Source organism: Chamaea fasciata, unplaced genomic scaffold, assembly GCF_029207755.1.
Source record: "Chamaea fasciata isolate MVZ Bird 193981 ecotype frontalis unplaced genomic scaffold, bChaFas1.0.hap1 SCAF_1, whole genome shotgun sequence".
Lineage (NCBI taxonomy): Eukaryota > Metazoa > Chordata > Aves > Passeriformes > Sylviidae > Chamaea > Chamaea fasciata.
In genome coordinates this window covers 89,465,945-89,485,804 of record NW_027094086.1, presented here as the reverse complement: position 1 = coordinate 89,485,804, position 19,860 = coordinate 89,465,945, and the positions used below count along the sequence as shown (strand labels likewise).

General features: G+C 41.0%; 1 protein-coding gene across 17 annotated transcripts in view; it reads right to left on the bottom strand.

The window, feature by feature from the left end:
* ATXN1 (ataxin 1) overlaps positions 1 to 19,860 on the bottom strand; it is a 339,029-nt gene that overhangs the window by 248,605 nt on the left and 70,564 nt on the right. For 12 of the 17 annotated variants that reach the window (XM_066188786.1, XM_066188795.1, XM_066188804.1 and 9 more), the window contains exon 3: positions 13,873 to 13,937. The exons of the other annotated variants lie outside the window; for them this stretch is intronic. The gene's annotated coding sequence lies outside the window, so the exon portion shown is untranslated. The remainder of the gene's footprint in view (positions 1 to 13,872; positions 13,938 to 19,860) is intronic. 17 annotated transcript variants of the gene reach the window in all.

Here is a 19,860-nt window from a genome sequence, read left to right as displayed (position 1 = left end):
CACCTGAAAATTAAACACACATTCAAAAGCTTAACTAAAAGCATTTACTAATTCATAACAAATATATGTCACTCAGTTTATTCATGGTTGATCATTAGGGTGTAAGCAAAACCAGATAACATCAAACCCAGAGAACAAACACTGTAATCTTTCAGCAGGGTTAAAAGGAACGATACAACAGCAAGGTTGATGTTGATGAAGCTGATCCAATACTGCAGGGCAGCCACAACAAGTCCTGTGTGTTTGAAATCTTTGTGTCAGGGGGGTATGGTCTCTGGGGTTACTCAGAGAAAAGTCAGTCCTGAGGCCTGCCAAGCTCCTGTGCTTGGACAGGCCAGCAGAATCATTCCATGTTTGGGCCAACCTGAGATCAAACCTGGATGGCTACTTACAACATTGTAAACCCCTGTCTGAATTGAAAAGACAGGCAAAAACTTTGGCAAACCCTTTTTTTGTTCAGTGCAGAGCCAGATTTATTATCTGTGACATGCACATCTTCTTGCTCTGGTGTCACCAATTATTTTTTATTAGCTTTCTATGTTTTTCCTCACCTTTCATAGCACAGGTTTGGCAGCAGCATTTCTGATGCACAAAAGGAATCAAATCTACATTTCCTTTATAGAGTGAAGGTGTTTGAGTTAGTAACATCTCTTTTACAGATTTCCTTGGTGGTAAAAACCATTTTTCTTTGAGGGAGGAATGCACAAAGCTGCCAGAGATCAAGGGCCCAGTGAAGAAGTTGAAAGGACCTCAGCATGGTCTTTGCAGGGGTGCACAGTGGCACGGAAGAACTGAAAGCTAATATAGCTGGTTTGTACATGACCTGCCTGCCTCCAGCTGAGCACTCGCTGTGACTGAATTTGGGAGTTTTTGGAACAAGTGCTGCAGAACTCCAGTAAACTGGCACTGGTTAAAGGAGATCTTTGGCTAATGCTAAGATTGAAGATGGATTAAAGGTGACTTTGGTCAACCTTTGCTTCCGTATGCCAAGTTCCCAAAGCTCAGCACAGGTAAGACTGAGTGCTAAGCTATTATTTATTGCCTCTTGGATCTGCTGCTGCAGTAAGTTTGAAAACCAGCATGACCTGGCTCTTCCCAATTACCTTTGCACTTGGCAAAAGCTGTGGCCTCACAGCATTCCAGATACCCACTGTGTCAGGGACAGGAAGGCATCCCACACACTACCTCCCAGACAACTTTTAAACTGAGCTAAAGCTTTTCTTCTCTTTAATTATTTTGAATATGGTTTCTGGAATGCTCTAGTTGGGCTTGGAGGATTTCACATGGTCTCTGTGGCTATGATCAACAGATAGCTTGACTGGAGTAGGGCAGAGCTTAAAAATGGGACTGTTATTACTGCATGTTCCGTAGCACGCACATACTGACATGCTAGAGAAGGATTTCCATGTCAGCACTGCAGAAATGCTACTGAGGGTTCAGTGTGGCCTCACAGTTCTTGGTGGCCAGAAAGAACATTCTCTACTAAGCCAAATGGTTGAAAGTGTGCATAGTGAAATTGCAGAGTACAATTTTGTTCTTTCTCCTCCCCTGAGTTGCCCCAACTCTGCTCTTGGGAGCACTGGAATAAGGCTGGTGTAGAAATGCTAGGGAAATCAATGGATTTATACTGCTGTAACTGAAAGCAGAAGGTTGCTTAGAGGCTCAAAGTTCTAAGCTTGTGTGTTACCCCAACCATTTCTGACCTAAGTGCTTAGCTGACCACCACTGGATTAGCAAGTGTTCCACACTTCCTGCACTCACTTCAGCTCTCTCCTGAGCCGAAAGAGCCGCTCCTCCATCCCATTCATTCATGACAGGTAGCACAATTGCTGGCTCAGCCTGAAGATCTCCATGACCCAGGGCCATGAGCATAACCAGGGCTTTTAATGCAGTGACTCGAATCACCTCAGCTTAGCACCACCCAAGTAAATGTAACCATTCAGTTTAAAGCACATGACGTTTTTCTTGTGTTGGCATCAAACAAAATAGCACACTAATCCTTCTGGTATTAGTCAAATGGGGCTTAAAAATCCACTCATATGCTTTGCAGTTGCAAGATTTCCCTGGCAAGTGTGTACACTGGTCTCAGTCGTGGATCCTCACACAATCTAAGCTTCTGATAAGAAAAAGAGAAATAAAAAACAAACTTCAAGGCAGCAAAAACTGCCTTTCCAAACTTAAACTGAGTGCAGACTGTAGCAACATTAGGTTCCTGAAGCACGAGAAGTAACTTCAGTGGTTGTTCTGCTCCTCCTTCCCAGTCCTACCAGCCAGCACCTACTGCTGGAGATTACCAAGATCCCAGCCTATGCTCCAGCAGGGCCCCGTGCTGCGCAGGGAAAAGGTAACAACCCCTAAGGTGAAGCTTAAAAAAGCTAGAACTGGGGACAGGAATGGGCACTGGAATGATTCACAAGAGAGAAAGATCCTGAAGGAAGGATGCTGAAGGAGAAGATGAGTAACAGAAATAGCTTGCTTGCTTCATCTTCCAGAGAAGCAAGGAGGAGGGCGAGGGATGCTGAAATGAGAACATTACTTCTTTTTTCCTCCCGTGACTATCAGGAAGTTGACAAGGAAAAAAAGGAGCTGCTCTGGTTCAACAGCTGAAAATGAGAGTTTCCCACTGAACAAACACTCACTAGCTATACAGGAGGAACTGCATCTCCAAGCAGGCTCCTGCAGTAACTTCCTTGCAGAAATCCTCCAAATTCCAAGTGCTGGTTCACTCATCTTCATCTAGTGTGCTTACCCACATCAGACTTGTTGGTCTAAGTATGTTTCTCGAGAACAATTTTTAAATATAAAATTGTACCAATTCTCTTTTATTTTCTTCAGTGAAACAGTGAACATCAGCCTGGTGATTACTTTTAATTTAACCATGTTATGTTTTTTAAGAGAGTAAATATTATAATAATAAAATACTTGTTGGGATGTGTTATTATATTTTTGTTATCATAACCTGAATACCACATGTTTTACTAATTCAGGGTGCTCTTCTCTTGACCACTATTTCATGCATGTGGTAAAGTTAACAGGAAAGGCATATCCCTGCTTATATCTCATCAGTGGTAAGAGGGACTCACGCAATCACTAAAACTGAGACTTTTCTCAATGTAAATAGCACAATTTTTTTGGCAAGCCATTTGATTTGGCTTAAGCCACATAATGCAGAGTTCTGTCCGTCTGTCCTACTTAATTATAATGATTGCAGAACCTAAATTTGCTTCCAAGCATCCTTAATTAATATTATACTACAAACTGGGTGGGTAAGGGGAGGAACTCCTCTGTTTCTGATTCCTTAAAACTACCAATCTAACTAAAACAAGGTCTGGAAATCTTTACATTATTTTTTTCAGTATCACTGCTAGAGACTTAATAACTACAGAATGTGCCCCATGGTCTTTGATAATTTCATATAATAAGCAAACATTGTTTGTTGGCAAACAATTTGGTAAAACAACTTGCATTTTTCTCTGTGCCAATGTACAGAAGATTTGTTTCACATAGAAAATTTACATCACAGGATATACATGCCCTGCATTCTCTATGTAAATAAAAAATTTTGACCAAAGCGCTCCAAATATCTGATTTCAGCTGTAAGTAGTATCATTTTAGATAAATTACATTTGGTTAATTCCAATTGCTCTATCAAGTCGCAGGCAGGGGGAGAAAAGCCATCTAGTGGACAAAAATGTAATTATATACCAGAAAATATTTTCAGGCACAAAGCTTTTACTGGAGAACTCTTTTTTAATTTTGTTATTCATCTGCAGTATTGCTTATCTAGGAATACTCTAGAAAACTCTGGGAAATCACGATTTGCTGGAGGCAACAGCATAGATCTCCAAGCCCAGGTTATTGGCAGACTTTTTGACTAGCAATTGTCATAAAACATAGAAGACGCTTTGTCCCTCCCATCCCTTGCAGAGAAGTAATCAGCATATTTCTTACAACGCTGCGAGGGTCATCAGTCAGCTGAATATCTTATCACTGCATTCAACACTATGTGCCAAGCAGACTGGCATTGACACAGGGTTTAAATAACTGAGCTAATATTTAAACGTTTGTCCCCTCTGATCCCTGAAAACTAATGAGAAGAGACTTTGTGACTTTGTAAACAGATGAGCCAAAGGGCACCCAGAACAGCCTTTTACTAAAATTATCTTTGAGATTCTCTGGGACACAAGATCAGGGAGGGCTGGGGACTGTGAAGCAGAGCAGCTGAACCACCCCCCTCAGAAACCTGCACGTGCAACCCACTCAGCATCTGACATAAAAAGCAGGGAGAAGGGACCAAAAACTTGCATCCCAAAATTATTTACACCACCCTCTGGCCTTTGCTGAAATGCAGACTACCATGGTTGTAGTGGCCTGTGGCAGGACTAAAGTAGCTGAATGCATCCCAAGCAGACAGGCTGAGCTCTGCACTTCTCTGATTTTTCCATTTAGGCCGGGGAGAACAAGGGAGTAAACACAGCAGCCTTTTTTTGTGCAACATTTTCACAGACCTGGCCCCCAAATTCATCCTCCTCTGCCACGAAGTTCAGAGCGTTTAGCTAGGCACTTTGAGCTAATCTTGAAGAGCAGATAACGATCAGTCATGCTCAGGCAGGCCAAAGCACTGAAGCCAAAGTATAATTTTTGTGGGATTACAGCAACCCAAACCACCATCATCAGAGACTGTACTGTGATGATGCAATCAAACATCTGTAACTCCTGCTGCTCCCAGCAATATACTGAAGTGGGATTAATGATATGCCACTTAGTTACTGCTCTGCTGCTGGAACAACAGGTTTTGTTCCCTTTCCTGTACCCCTTTTGTTTGAAATAATAGGTAACCCCAGGTATTTTGTGCTTCCAGTAACAACAACAAAAACAAACAAGCACACACACACACACACAAAAACCCCACCAAAAAACCCCAAAACCCAAACAAAACCCAACCAACCAACCAAAAAAAAAAAAAAAATCTGTGAATTAATCTTTTGAAATAGCTGGTTTCAGGAGCATCCCATGCAATGATTTCCACTTGAGACATCTTCACAGGGGCATGAATTTGCCCAGCTTTTCCAATTGACCCTGCACACACATGCTTAGACATATCACATAAGCAGCAGGCATCTTCTTACTTCACTGGTCTGTTTGCCTCAGCATGAGGACTATTTAAAGCATTACTTCTGATAGAGCCGCCATTTGCTGTGCTCAGACAACCCTTGTGTTGTTGGGTTATAACACAATAGAAACGAAGCTTCTGAGCTACCTTGCACAGACCTTCTCTGCAGTCTCTTATTCATCTCTCTCCCAATGAATCACAGCCTTTTCTCTCTCTTTTCATAATAACCAAATAAGGGTTTCAGGGTTTGGCCCATTCACTACATTCTGTGTTTTAATACAGACAAGAATGGAATACAAAATACTGCCAAAAGTTTAGCAGCAGGGGCAACCTTTTTGCTATTTTCATGTCTACAGTTCCCGAATCAACAATGCCGACTTCCTGCTCCACACAACCACAAGGCTAGGAATTCATAAACAATAATAATAATAATCACTGTCCAACAAGGTCTCATCCCAGCCATGCATAAGTGCAGGACTGGCACAGGGCAGAAAAATGCTGCTTTGCGCCTTTACAAAGCTTGCAATATAAACTTTGCACTGTCAGTTTAAAACTTTGGCATCTGTGTCTGCAAATGGGGAGGAACCCATTTTCAGATACTTGTGAAATATAAACTTCAGCTGTTGCCAAGCTCAGAGATAGATTTGCTCCTTTTTATTTTTAAAAGTTTCCTGAATATGTGAAGAAACCCACAAAGACATTTTAGAGACGTGTAGCTATGAAAAATGTACATGCTTTTGGGTTTTTTTTAAGGACCATTCTCAATCATTGTAATTATTCCTTGAGAATGCTTTTTGAAAAAACAGAACCATGACTATTTTTCACAGCAACAAACCCTTAAAACAGCTCTAGAGCTTTCTGTGGAATTTAACAAAAATAATTGCCTTTCAGCTAAGAACAGTAAAAATAGATCAAAAACCAATTAGCTGGCCCACATGGCAGAAGACAGGTGTGCTTTGGATGTGGTATTTATGCAGAATCAGGATAAGCATTTTTTACTTTTACACAGATTCCTGAATACTGTAAATATGACAAAACTCTTCTTGCCAATGCCCATCCCAACCATTTAAAACACCGGTCACTCAAAGAATAACCTTAGGATGCAGCCTAAAACATTTCATCTTGCCTCCTACCAGATTATAAAAGTGAATTAACATTAAAAGCAGCAGACTGATGAGTGAATTATGGTAATAATGAAACTTCAAAAGCAAAAACAAGTAAACTCCTTTGGAAACTGCAGCCAGAGAGAAGGCTGGGAACACCGAAACCAATTACGACTGCTTTAGTGTTACACCTGTTTAAATGAATGCCAAATCCAGCACAGAATTATTTACATTATGTTATTAACACAGGGACATATGAGTAATGGGAAAATAGAAAAGGTTTATGCAAAACAGGCTCCACTGAAACCATCTAAGAACTTCAGGTATTTGTGTCAGAAAGCAAGGCTGTGGTCAGACCTGCGGCACTGACTGCCCCTGAGTTGGGCAAGAAGGCTTCTGCTTCCTCTCTAGCTGCTGGTCACTGTCCCCAAGCTGCCTGATGCCAGAATAAATACTCACGTAATTGCCCCTAATGCAATTCAGTCAGTGATCTTCCCATTTTTCAATACTTTGAGGTTATTTTCTAAAACTATATTGCTCAAGCAGGAGCAGATTTAGGGACAAGAAACTGTGTCAGGAAATCAAAGAAGGATAGTCTTTTGCAAACACTTGACAGGTGACAAGCAAATGAGAAGAAGCTGAGAGCATCAACTTCTTCCCCAGACCAACTTCTTACTACAAAAGGAGATCAGGGGCATACAACCCCTTCCCCTCCTTCCAGTTTCTGAGGATTTGTGTACCTACATACAAGATGGTTTTCCACTGTGTAAGACACTTCATGTATTAAAGCACGTGACAGACAAGAAAAAACGTATTTCTAAAGAAACCAAATGCAAGGTTGGGAGCTGGAAGTGACTGAAGAAGCCTGGCAAACCTGCCCAGGGGCAGGGAGACCCATGAAGTCCAGGTTCCAGCTCCCCCTCCATGGCATTTCTTCTTCCATATCCTGCCTTCCTCCTACCTTTAAGATCTTGTTCAATTCCTGATGATTTGGGCAGGTGACCATTGACTGAAATTGACTGACCACTTGCAGGAGCAGGTTTCCAAACCCAAGCTGCCTCCCTCACTAATCTCATCCTCTCATTGAAAAATGCCAGGCCATCTCAGGCAGATGGCTGTGGTCAGGCTTCCCCAACACTGGCTTGAAGCTAAAATCCCTTTTCTCTCAATTCATCCTTTTATGATGCATCTACTTTAACTAGTTCAGAAATGGTTCCTCAAGCCAGTGGAAAAATCAAGCTTTCTCCTTTACTTCCAGCAAGCACATTCAATGGTTTTGACATGGTGATAACTATTGTCCATTCTTGTCACAGCCAGGACACACATAACTCACTTTGATTGTTTAACCCAGAAATATGACAGAAAAAGACATCTCTCTCTTTTATACCAAATAAACCTTATGAAAGGGCTTATTCTATACAAAGAAGATGGTACATCAAGATCAGCCACACAATTTTTCACAATACAAATTTCACTACAGCAGTAAAATAAAGTGGCTCTCTTCCATTCCCATACCTAACACAAGTACTACAGAGACAAGAAAACAGGGTTTTTACAACGAACTGGACAGCCTGCTGCACACCAGCAAAGCTTTGGGGAAATTAAGAGTGGAAATAAACATTGTATAACAAGCTGGACAGCACAGAAAAGAAAGAAAGAAAGAAAGAAAGAAAGAAAGAAAGAAAGAAAGAAAGAAAGAAAGAAAGAAAGAAAGAAAGAAAGAGAAAGAAAAAGAAAGAAAGAATGAAAAGGCAGAACTCAATGTTATATTCAATGCACATCTCAGAGCATTTTGCCAGATCCTTGCTGTCTCCTGAAAAAACACTCATTCCAAGAATGGTTAAACACCACAGAGTGACCATAGACTCCAACAGAAGTCTGTGAATCTGTTCCCAAGAAGCTCCCAACTGTGCTTCAAAAGCCAAGATGACTGCCATTTAAGGTTCTCCAGGGCTGAAAGAGCTTATACATAAGATTTTCCTCTCACAACCAGAACACCAGGACCCAGAAAGAGTTCCAGCTGATTTTCCAAGTAGTGAGTGACTGGCTTTCTCAAATACAGCTGCTTTCTTCATTAGGAAACTAAAAATAGTTCTGCTCCTAGCAGGCTGACTTCCTTTTAAGACCTCTGCCATATCCATGTGTGTATTTCATTCAGTTTCTGCATGTCTGTGCCTCTGTAATTCTATTTCAGCCTTTAAGTACATTCAAGAAATTTTTCATTTCCCTCTCCCATATTCACTCCAGATGTCCTGAACTGTCCAAAACTGTTTCACGTTAGGAGACTTTGTAGGGTTATTCTGGCATTCGCACCGCTCCCATCTGCTCCAATATTTTCAGGAAAGATCAACTTTCTTCCCCAACTGTTAAAGAATATGGACAACGACTTTATGGTTTTAAAACATCCATGATTAATGGTAGCTGTTTTGCTTGTACCTTGTAGAGTAAGAATAATTGAATACTGCCATATCAGACTTTCACTTTTTCCTCTTGGAAAGATGCTGGAGTGAGAAAACAGAGGAACTGGATGATATCCCATGTCTTAGAGAACATATTGCAACAGCAGTAAATACTCCATGACGCTGCATCAGCATGCAAGAACCTCACAGTGAAAAGCCACACTGAATGCAAGGTGGTGGAGACTGTGGGAGCACACTCTGCAGTGCTCCTTTCAGTCCCAATCACCTTGTCTTCCAGATCAAGGGAAACTGGTCACTGCCACTCTCTTCTAGCTCACATGGTGGGCATGAAAATCAAAGTGCAAGAGGGATTGTAGGAAGAGAGGAACCAGGGCAGGGACATACCCCCGACTCCCCTTAATGTGACATTAGCATATGCTTGGATCTATAGAGCTCCAGAGGGTTCAGATGACCTGGCCAGTAAAAATCTGTGGCGTATTCAGTTTTGAGTGAAAATGCCTAGTGTGGGACAAATTATGTGTTAAAAATGTGACTGACAGACCCACCATAGCTAGACAGCATCAGCTACATTTGCTTCAACCCCAGGAAGACTTCAACCTTGAACCTTTCAGCACAATTCTCTACACCACTTGACAACAAAAAGTAAACTTTGTAATGTTGGGAATACTGCTTCAAACAAACCAAACAAGTAAATAGTCTTAGCCATTTTCCATGATGCTAAAAATGGAGGTCTCAACTCTCCTGTCTGTGTAAGTAGGAAATAATAACTGACAAGAATGCCAATGCAAGTAGAAAACAAATTAATCCAGCCATGTTTTGCTATGAACCATGTCTCGGCACTTCTATGATAACTCCAACCAGGAGCAAAATTTGGCTTGCTCTATCTTCCCCCTCCAAATGTCTCACTCTGACCATACAACTGTTCTATTTTCTGGTTAAACATTACATGGAGTGTGTTCATTTCTGCTTCAGCTAATTTAGCTATGCTAAATGCAAATGCTTCCTGTACTTATGAATACAATCTGTTCATAGTGAATAGTTTTGAAGATTTGGATGAGTTAAAACAGCAACAGTATCCATGTGGGACCAATCTTCCCTGGACAACTCTTATGCTTTGATTCATAAATTCTTTCCATAGGAAATATCTGTGGAAAATCTCCAACACATCCAGAAATGCACAACTCAGTTGCTTGAGTTATTATGGGTTCTTAATACTTATTGCTTCTCCCTTAATTTCTCACTCTTATAACAACATTGGCTCCTGGGTTCACATGAGACTCTTTTTATGCTTATTTTCCATTATTATAGAATGTGCATTTAATAACTGCAACAACATCAGTCATTAGTGCTACATCATGAATTTATTAAAAAGCAACTTCCAACTCTGAAATAATCTGATTTCTGCATCTGATGGGTGTGCTAAGGCACCTCCTCACCTGCTGTTACCATTCTGCATGTATGACTTACAGTGTGGAATTAAGACCCAGTTTCTGGATTATGAAAAAAAGCATACAATTCTCTGGTTCACAATACAGAGTTTAAGGAAATCTTGAAAAAACACTCAGCTTTGTGATTCTAGGGGTGACAGTGGTGGAAGTGAACTTCTACATGAACTGCAAGTGAACTTCTACGGCCTGTGGCATTCACAATCCACAAAAGATGATGCAGAAAAGCAAAGAGGGGGATTATGGCTGCGAGGATGTCATAATGTGTCCAGTTTGTCACAGATATTGGAAGCTGAAGGATTTTTTTTCCTCTTCAACAGTTCATTCTGGAAGCGAGAACCCTGTACTCAATTGCCTGAAGTGCAGAGCTTGAACATACCTGGGTGGTTCTGTTTTCATCTCTGGCAATTTGTCATGGATCTCTGCCAGAGGAATTTAGCTCTTTACACCAGATTCTGCAGACTCCTCAGGAAGTCCCTGTCCACCCAGCAATTGGTGTAGCAGTACCAGGTGTTGCCTTAACATGAGAAGCAGTTCTGTAGTTGAGTCTATTTTTATCAATCCTCCTTGTGACATGGTCCCATCAATGGAGTCCAACTCTTTTCTAAATTAAAATTTATATAAATTGTAAGAACTTTAGGCAAAATTCAGCAAATTGCAGCTAGCCAAGAAGTTAGAAGAAGAAACCAGCACTTCTGGTCCACATGGGTCCAGGAATAAAGTTTTCAGGTCCTGGCGGCACTGCATGTCAGTCAAAGAAAAGAGCAAAAATTTAAGACCCTTCCGCAAAGCATTTGTCTTCTCATATTTGCATTTGACAGACTCCAGTTGATTCAGTATTTCCTCTCTCTTCTTTATTTTCTGTCTTCTTTGAATGGTGTCTCTTCCTCATGATTCCAATGCTCAGCACTCAGGCAGGTTCAGGGGTATAAGTAGATGTTGAATGTCTCATTTCTGAGCAGCATTTCTCTCATTCCTGGCACAATTATTGACTGGCCATTGCACTCCAGGTTAGACCAATAACTGCAAACGCCATCAGATTTCTCACCTCCTAGACCAAGACAAGATCATAGCTCAGTCTTTCTCTCAGCAGGAATGCTGTGGCAGCAGAATTTTTTGGGTAAGTGTTCTGTGATTTTCTTTTAAAAAACAAATTAGTCATATGCAGAGTATGTCTAGAGTGGAGAAAAGCCAAAGATAGAAGTCCTTTTACAGACCTAGTTATGCCAGCTGAAGATGACGATCTTCCCAGCTGCCTCTCACACTTGCCAGAGGTTACAGCAAGCTGACCTGCTAGGGAGCAAGTGTGCTTCAGGCAAAATGAGTGAACTTGGCTGAAAATGTTTAAATATTTAGTCTTTGTTCACTCAGGTTTTTTTCTGACATGAACAGGTTTAAGCAGTCCCCACAATGCTGAGCCAAGTGGTGTGAGGGGACAATAACTCTAGGGTGGGTAATAAGTTTCCAGTATGGAGAGGGATATTTGTAGTAACCTTTTCAGCAGGCAGTATGCAAGATAGAACATATTTCCACAGTTCTGCACTAACATAAATATTCTCAATCATCAGTATTTTTCTTTCCATTCCCTCTCTGGATTGTCCTAACAATTTAAGCAAATTTATCATCATATTTGCAGGCCTGGACCTCCTGAGAGACTTATACCACCCCAATATCTGCTGGAGGGACAACACAGCAGAACAATAAGCAATGCAGGAGGTTTCTAGAGAGCATGAATGACAAGAGCCAATGACAAGAAATTTTCTGCTGCTCATGCCCACCAACAAAGAGAGATTCATTGGGAATGTGAAGATCGAGGTCAGCCTTGGCTGAAGAGATTATGAGATGGGGGGAGTTAAGGATCCTGAGGGCAGAGAGGAGAGTGAAAATCAAGCTCAACACCTGGGCATTTCAGGAGAGCAGCAGACCTTGGCCTCTTTGGAAATCTGCTTGGAAGAGTCCCATAAGATAAGGCACTAAAGGGAAGAGAGGCCTAAGAAAGCTGGATAATAAAGGATCATCTATTTCCTCCAAGATCAAAAGAGGTCCCTCACAACAATTTCAAAAATTCTCAGGAGGCCTGCATGGACAAAAGAACAGCTCCTAGACAAACTCAGGCACACAAATGAAGCATACAGAGGGTGGAGGATAACTTGGGAGGAACACGGAGACATTGTGGAGCACCCAGGAACAAACTTAGTTACACCAAAGCCCAAATGTAACTGAATCTGGTGAAGTATATCGAAGACAACAAGAAGGGCTTCTGTAAGAACATGTGTGACAAAAGGAAAGTTAAGGAAAATATGAGCCTATTATTCAGCAAGACTGGGGACCTGGTGACACAGGATATGGAAAAGGCCAAAGCACCAAAGACTGCCTTCATCTCATAGCAGGACAGGCTTCAGGAATCCCAGGTCCTAGAGACTGTGAAGAAAGGCTGGAACAAGCAAAATACACCCTTAGCAGAGGAGAATCAGGTCAGGGAATACTTAAGTAAACTGGACACACAAACTGTTCCACTGACTCTCAGTAGATCCTAAATAGTTTAGCACAGTATTAGTAGCTTGGATTTCAAGGGCAAAGGAAACTGTTAAGAAATGTCAAAGTTTACCTTCCATTAAGCTTGCCAGTTTGTAAACATGAAAGAAAACACACATGGCATTTGACTGTGCCCTGATACTTGATGAACAGTCCAAGCAAAAAGCAGGTATGACAAGTGTTCTCATTTAAGCTGTAATCATTACCACATGCTTCATCCCTTCTGTTGATAGCAACCTTGTCTCACAGCCAAACAACAACAACCAGCATAAGCACAAACAAAATCGATCATTTTCCTTCTTAAAGTAAAAAACCATACATAATAAAACCCATCAATTCCCACAGAGATACACTTCAAAACAGTTAAGCTGCCACCACAAAAGAGATATGAAACAAAAATAGGCTAATAGAACCTAAAGGTATTCTGTTGAGATGTTGGGAGCTGTAAATGGGTTAGTTTGGCTTTTTGAGTTACAGTTTGCAGACACATCTCTAAAAGATTATCATTATGAGTTACTGTTGTGTATGTTTAATGGATTTTCCTCCTCTCTGGTACTGCAGGTTCCTAGTCTGGAGTTTTGTTTCTTGCCAGATCTAATCAGCTAATACTATGTTTTACAATATTTACTTGTTAGCTACTAAATTTTGGATTCTCAGGCCAAGGAATGAAGGAGTGAGTGCTACACATTTGATTATGTGAAAACTGTCTCTATTTTCATCTGTTTGTGCTATAGATATATTTGCCTTGTGAAAGTCAAGAGGCTTACACTTCTCCTGCATCTCAGATAAATATTTTATATCCTTATTTAGATGCAATTTAAAGTACAGCTGACTGTGTTGTCTTAACTTTACATACTAATGCTTTCTTAGTAGCTCTTACACAGCTTCTATTAGCCTTTAGCCACTCCAGGCTCCTATCTTAAAATCCTCTTTTATGTAAATAATCATTATTGAATGTTAATACATGTGAATTCTTCCTCACCCACTGACTATCTTAATTGATAGGAATGTGATGAAAAAATCTGAAACACCACCTTTGAATAGCACCTGTTTTTACTATTTTTTAATTCTCTGCCACTCCTGTTGAATGTATGGCTACGGCTTTAAAGCATCTACAAACAGTTTAGTGACAAGCATTTTTCATTTTCATCAAACTGGACATTCAGTGACACCAAGAAAGTGAATTAGTAAGGTATCTTTGCTATGGCTCAGCTTAGCCACTCCTAAAAGGAAGCTCTCAAAATGCAATCACTGACCTGAACGAAGATTTGGGATAACACAATGATGAACATCAGACATGGTAATCTTCTGTGTAAGTTCCCTGCAGAGAAGTCACAAGGTCACGCTTAATTTGAGAAAGGCAATTTGTATTGCACCATAAATTTAAATAAATAAAACCTACATCGTCAAAAAAAGCAGCTCAGTGACATCACCTCTGTTTAACAATACCACTACCAAAGAAAATGGAGAAAGTCTGATTTGCAGTTTTATGAGAAGTATGAAAATCTATAAAGTCAATAAACAGAGCTTTTGTGAGGTGCAAGAGACTGCTGGAAAAAAATAGTGTGCAGGTAAAGGATGAAATTTCTGCCAGGAGTCAAGCAGCTTTTAGCCTAGACTGCAGATGAGCAGCACAGCAATAGTTTGATGTGGCTTTACTGGAGTAACCAAAGACAGCACTGTGAAAATTATATCCATCTTAGAGTCTCGGTTCCTCTTTGTACTGCTTGTCTCTCAGAAGCACGTATTAAAGTACCGCAAAATGCAACACATGACACCGATCAGCTTCAAACATCTGTTGTGTAGCACATGGAAAAGCACGCTAAAGAATTTCTAAGGAAAGCTGCCTTGTAAATTCGCAGGAAAGCTTTACTGCTTCTCTTCTGTAGGGAATTCAATTAGAAACAAAATTTTTAAAATTAGGAAAAGTCTGCGTGGAAAGCAAGAAATGGCAGAACTTTGCACACACAGACACACACTTCCCTGCCCCATGCCCTCTTAACACAGGAGTATTTACATCCAACAGCAAACAGCAACAGCAACCAGCTGCCTTTCCCACTGCCCCATCAATCACCCGACAGAGCCTGACGAGGATATTTCAATGACTGCTTTGCGACCACGGAACCCAGGAGCGCTTCCCAGCTCTTTGCTGTCTACGCTATCGGTGGCTGTCAGCGCACTCAGACAAAGCCTGCTTGCGTACCACCTCCTCCCACTCAGCCTGGCTCCCCAGTGCCCATGGGAAGGCGACTGGGGCGGTGGGAAGGGCTGGGAGCAGGGGTGCCGGGGCCGGCTGAACTGCGGCCGCCGGCGCTGGCACTGAGTGCAGCTCTACTACGGCTTTCACCAGTCAGGGCGTCAGGTTACAGCGTGATTCAGATGCCTGGGGCAAAGCAGACCCAGGGTATGTTGTAAGCGGGCTAAGGCTGGAAAGGTGATCAGCCTTGTCACTGCTACAAATTGAAACCATGATGTAAGGGGAGCAGGGACGGCTGCATTAATTAATCAGTGACAGGGTAGCATCTGCCGAGCAGACAAACCCTACGAGTCAAAGTCACGCTCTCTCGCCGGCCTTATCGCTCGAGGTAAGCCGGCCAGAGGGTATAATCCCTTCTGACATTGCTCCCTGCTCAGATTTCCAGGGCAGGCCCTAAACACAAGTAAAGCAGATGCCAAAACAGTTCTGGGCAGCCAGTCTGTTTTCAAAGGCGCTTGATAGGAGCCCCTGCAAATCCCTTGCTCACGGAGGCCGGCCGGGCCGGGGGCAGCACGGCTGGAACCGTGGGTGACCTCACGGCTCCCCAACTGGCCATGCAGCTCCTGGCCTGCCACCCACTGAATCCACACTGCTTTCTCTGATGTCTGAACTAAGCTTTTATACCCATACCATGTGTAATGCAACAATTTTATTTCCTGATAAGTATTTGATATTTATATAACTGCAGACGAGAGAGGAGGGGGGAAAATCTATCAGAAATAGCTTTATAGATGAGTCGTCTCATTGTCTAACAAGCTTTTCATTGTTTTTAATTCTCATTTCTCTCCATGGTTCAGGGCACTTTGAAAAAAAAATAAAATCTATTCAGCAGTTTCCCACTCATAATTCAGGGAAGAGAGTCATGTATTATAATAGAGATAATTAGCTTTGACTGAAAATAATAAGCTTGGCACCAAATATCCCCCACTACTGCACAGAATAACCATTTATTGTCTTATATATTCTCCATCATGCCTAATTACTGCAACAGTAATTACTAACCTGTTGAAGGAACAAAAGAAAATGCAACTAGCTCTGCACTGAAATATGGAGAACATTGCTGATTCTAATATGAAGCTCTTGCTTTCCCCCTCTTAGAACACACTCACCATTTAGACCCTTTATCAACACATGTGCCTGTAAGCTCCAGAAAAGGAAACACATCCACAGATAGTCTGACTACAGTTGTTAGGTCCCAACCATTTAGGCCAAATGTCTCTTCCTTTGGACTGAAGGAATGGCACTTATGTTTGGATTTCTGGGAAATTTAGAAGGCAGTGCCTGTCCCAGGCTGTGTGCTGCAACATTCAGACTTCCATATGCTGGACAGATTTGCTTGCCTACTCTTCTGACCCACCAAAACCTCTCCCTGGCTGTTATTCTGTCTTGCCTCAACAGATAGGCTGCCAATCATGCCAAAGAAAGAAAATTAACAAACACAGCCCTTTAGGTTCAAAGAATAACATGTGCTTTAGGGCTTGAAGTATAATTTATATCTGCAGAAATCTGTGTTCACAACAGGATTTGTCCCTAGTTCCACTACATCCCACTGTTGCTTCTGCTTAAATTCAGTCTTGGAGCTTCACCTGCAACAGCTGAGTTAAGTCTTGGGAAAAAAGCAGCGAGCGGCAGCACCAACCCCTTTTGCTGCTTAAAGTCATAGAAGAATCTGTATTTGGGAGAGCATATACAGCCACCTGAGAAAGTAGAGGAAAGTGTCATTAGTGTCCTTATGCCCTGTTCCACTCAGGTCCCTGAACGGGACCTATCGCTCTCTCTGTCTTTGCCAATGGGACTTGAAGAAAACTGGTGCCTTCCAGAAACCATCAGTACTTTTCAAAGTCCAGACTGCCGCTGTTGTTACGCTCATTGAATGCAGGAACTGGAACAAAGCCACACAACATATGTGAGCATTCACAGCTAATCAACCCAGCTGAAATTTTAGGGATTGAATATTCTCTGGGAAACTGTTCACAGTCAATCCACAAATGTAAACAACACAACCTCCCACCTCCAAAAACCCCAACAAGTTATAAAATGATTCATAAATACAACCAAAAAGTACAACCTGTAAAACCTCAGAAATAGTAATCTGAAGCACTCAACAACCATGATTTACACACAGACTCAAATGAGTCTGGTTTAAATCAGAAAAAGTTGGGGGATTTTTTTGAGTTCTTGATTTTTTTGCCCCCTGCATTTTGAAGTAATGGAGTTTCAGAGCTTTTTCAGCAGAATCATGGGCACTAAAAATTGCTTTTCCCTCCCCAAATTTTAATTAATTGCTTTTTTTTTCTTGATCCCACAATCTCAGATGGTACAAATTTTAAGGAAAATGCAACAAAGACTCCAAGAACTTCTTCTAATAATTGTGTTTTCTTCTTCCACTGGATATGCACTACTAGAAGGCATTCAAATAACTGGGAGGTCACTCCCAAAATTATAGGATTACCAACAAATGCAGAAGCCATAACACCTGATTATCACGGAGAGAGAGAGTGGCATGATGTATTTTTAAAATAAATGGAAAATTTCAGAGTCTAATGGCTGTGTCATTGGTGGGTTTGGTGTAGTAGAAGAGGATAAAATCACCAATGTTTTTTACAGCCTTTACTTGGCTACAAACACTACATCAATACACTTTTAATAAAAATATACACATTTTTCCTCCCCCAAACCCCACTACCTGAATGTAATTTGACACCAAGTTTAAAAATGTCATTAGTGAACTTAAGAGATACTTATAGCAGGATTAGAGCATTGCAGCTACTTGCGTTGTAAGTGAGAATTTAAAATATCACAAATATTTTCTTGATGAAACATCTGATAACTACCTAACAGTTTAAAGATACCAAAAAAAAAGGCATTTACCATTTAGAATAACATAAAATCAAGACAAGGCATCAAAAGCCAATGAAGTTCCATTTTATCCCACATTAAAATGTTCAGTTATGGACTCATTTTGCATGCCACCACAAATTTCCCCTACTAGCTGAAAAAGAAGAAAAAGCCATAATAGCTTCAAGAGGGTTATTCAAAAATCTCCAATTTTCCCACCTTCCTGATTCATTTAGTGTTTAGCCACTTGACTGTATTTCTCAGTTATTTTCGAAGCCACCCTTCTCTGCAACACACAAGACGGAGGGGGGAGGGGGGAGGGGGGAGGGAAGGGAAGGGAAGGGAAAGGGAAAGGGAAAGGGAAAGGGAAAGGGAAAGGGAAAGGGAAAGGGAAAGGGAAAGGGAAAGGGAAAGGGAAAGGGAAAGGGAAAGGGAAAGGGAAAGGGAAAGGGAAAGGGAAAGGGAAAGGGAAAGGGAAAGGGAAAGGAAAGGGAAAGGAAAGGGAAAGGGAAAGGGACAAAAAAACCCCCAAACCACAAAATCCCCCCCCCCCCCAAAAAAAAACCCCCACCACCCACCAAACAATTGTAAGTTGTAGGCATTGCTCCATCCAGAGAACATTTTCTATGGGCTTGCAAAGACAACAGGTTTTTCATATGTGTAGGATTTATATAGTGTGACTTGGTACTCTTCCGGAAGCTTGCTTTCACACACTCCAACCTTGTTTGCTTTATCCTGCATGAGTCACAGTGAAAAAGCACATTTGGGAAAAATATCCAAAGAAAACATGAGCAAACTAGTTAGTTGGAAGTAGGACAGGCCTATGCCAAAACCAGAGACTCAAACATATCCGAACTTTGGGAATACAAACTTTAACTTCATATGTATTCCCCATGTCTACAGTAGGTCTCAGAAGATTAATTTGTGCAATTAGTTCTACTTGTAATTATGCTATTTGGTCACTGGTGCCTTTTGGCTGTTTGGATGCTTTCAGGAAAGGAAGTGGTTTCTGGAGACAAAGAAAAATGGAGCATAATTCATTCTGTTTGGAATTGCTGATTTCCTTAAGAACAAATACTTCTTTAAGCACTTTGAAGAATTTCACCACTCTGATTCCCAGACACGCTCAAAAGACATCAGAAAAGTGATTCTGACCTACCTTTCTGCACATATAAATCTGACTTTTCATTGAACAGAATCTGCAAGACTCAAGATGATAAACTTATTAAAAAATCTTTAGTTTTGCATGCATCCAAACTTTTGGTTAAATCTAAAAGAGAGACACAAAACACAGATTTTGCTTTCAATGCAAGTGCTCTCTGCATCTGACGATCTTTTGCCTGAATTTTCTCTTCAAGACTCATACCAGTATCTCTGTTAAAAATCTAACAGTAGCTCTTTTCAGAATAGGTGGGTTATCTGATTATCTGATGCAAACACAGTTTTTACAATCATTCTATTTTACAGCATGAGCCACATACACAGAGTATGTTATAAACTTGTTCATTTACAGAAACGACTATTGTATCTTTCCACTCTGAGCAGATTTTTGACTTAATCACAAATTGTCCTTTCCCCTTCAGATGTCTTCATTAAGGAAATAGGATTGGCTGCCAAGAGAAACACATTACAAAGAACTTCTCCAAGTTATAAATGCCTATACAGCTGATTCAACAGGACATACAGACCTGGGTATCAAGAACAATGCACGCATCCTTATAGGTAGAAATGAAAGTTCTCACATTCTAAGCTAATACAGATCCTTTTTCAGAAAAAATTTATATCTAGGCTCTTTATTTATTTTGGAATGTCCTTAAAATTTCACCCTCTTTTGGCTTTACAACATACCCCACATGAATAATGTAATGACTGGACATGTCTCCAGCATTTTATGTGCATTCTTTTATAAAAACTTTAACTGTGGTCAGAGGTATTGTAAAACTCTCCGAACAAAGCCATAAGCTGGTCTGAAACTTAGTCATAATGAAAAAAACCAAACCAACAAAACCTAAGTGAATTAATATTTACCTCCGTGAGATTCTCTGGCATGTACAAGTAGTGCGCTTCAGTCTTTCTCTATCAGGTAGATCCTCTCACTATGTGTAATTTGGCTTTGACAAAGCTTGGGTGCTGTTTGGCCACCGGATCT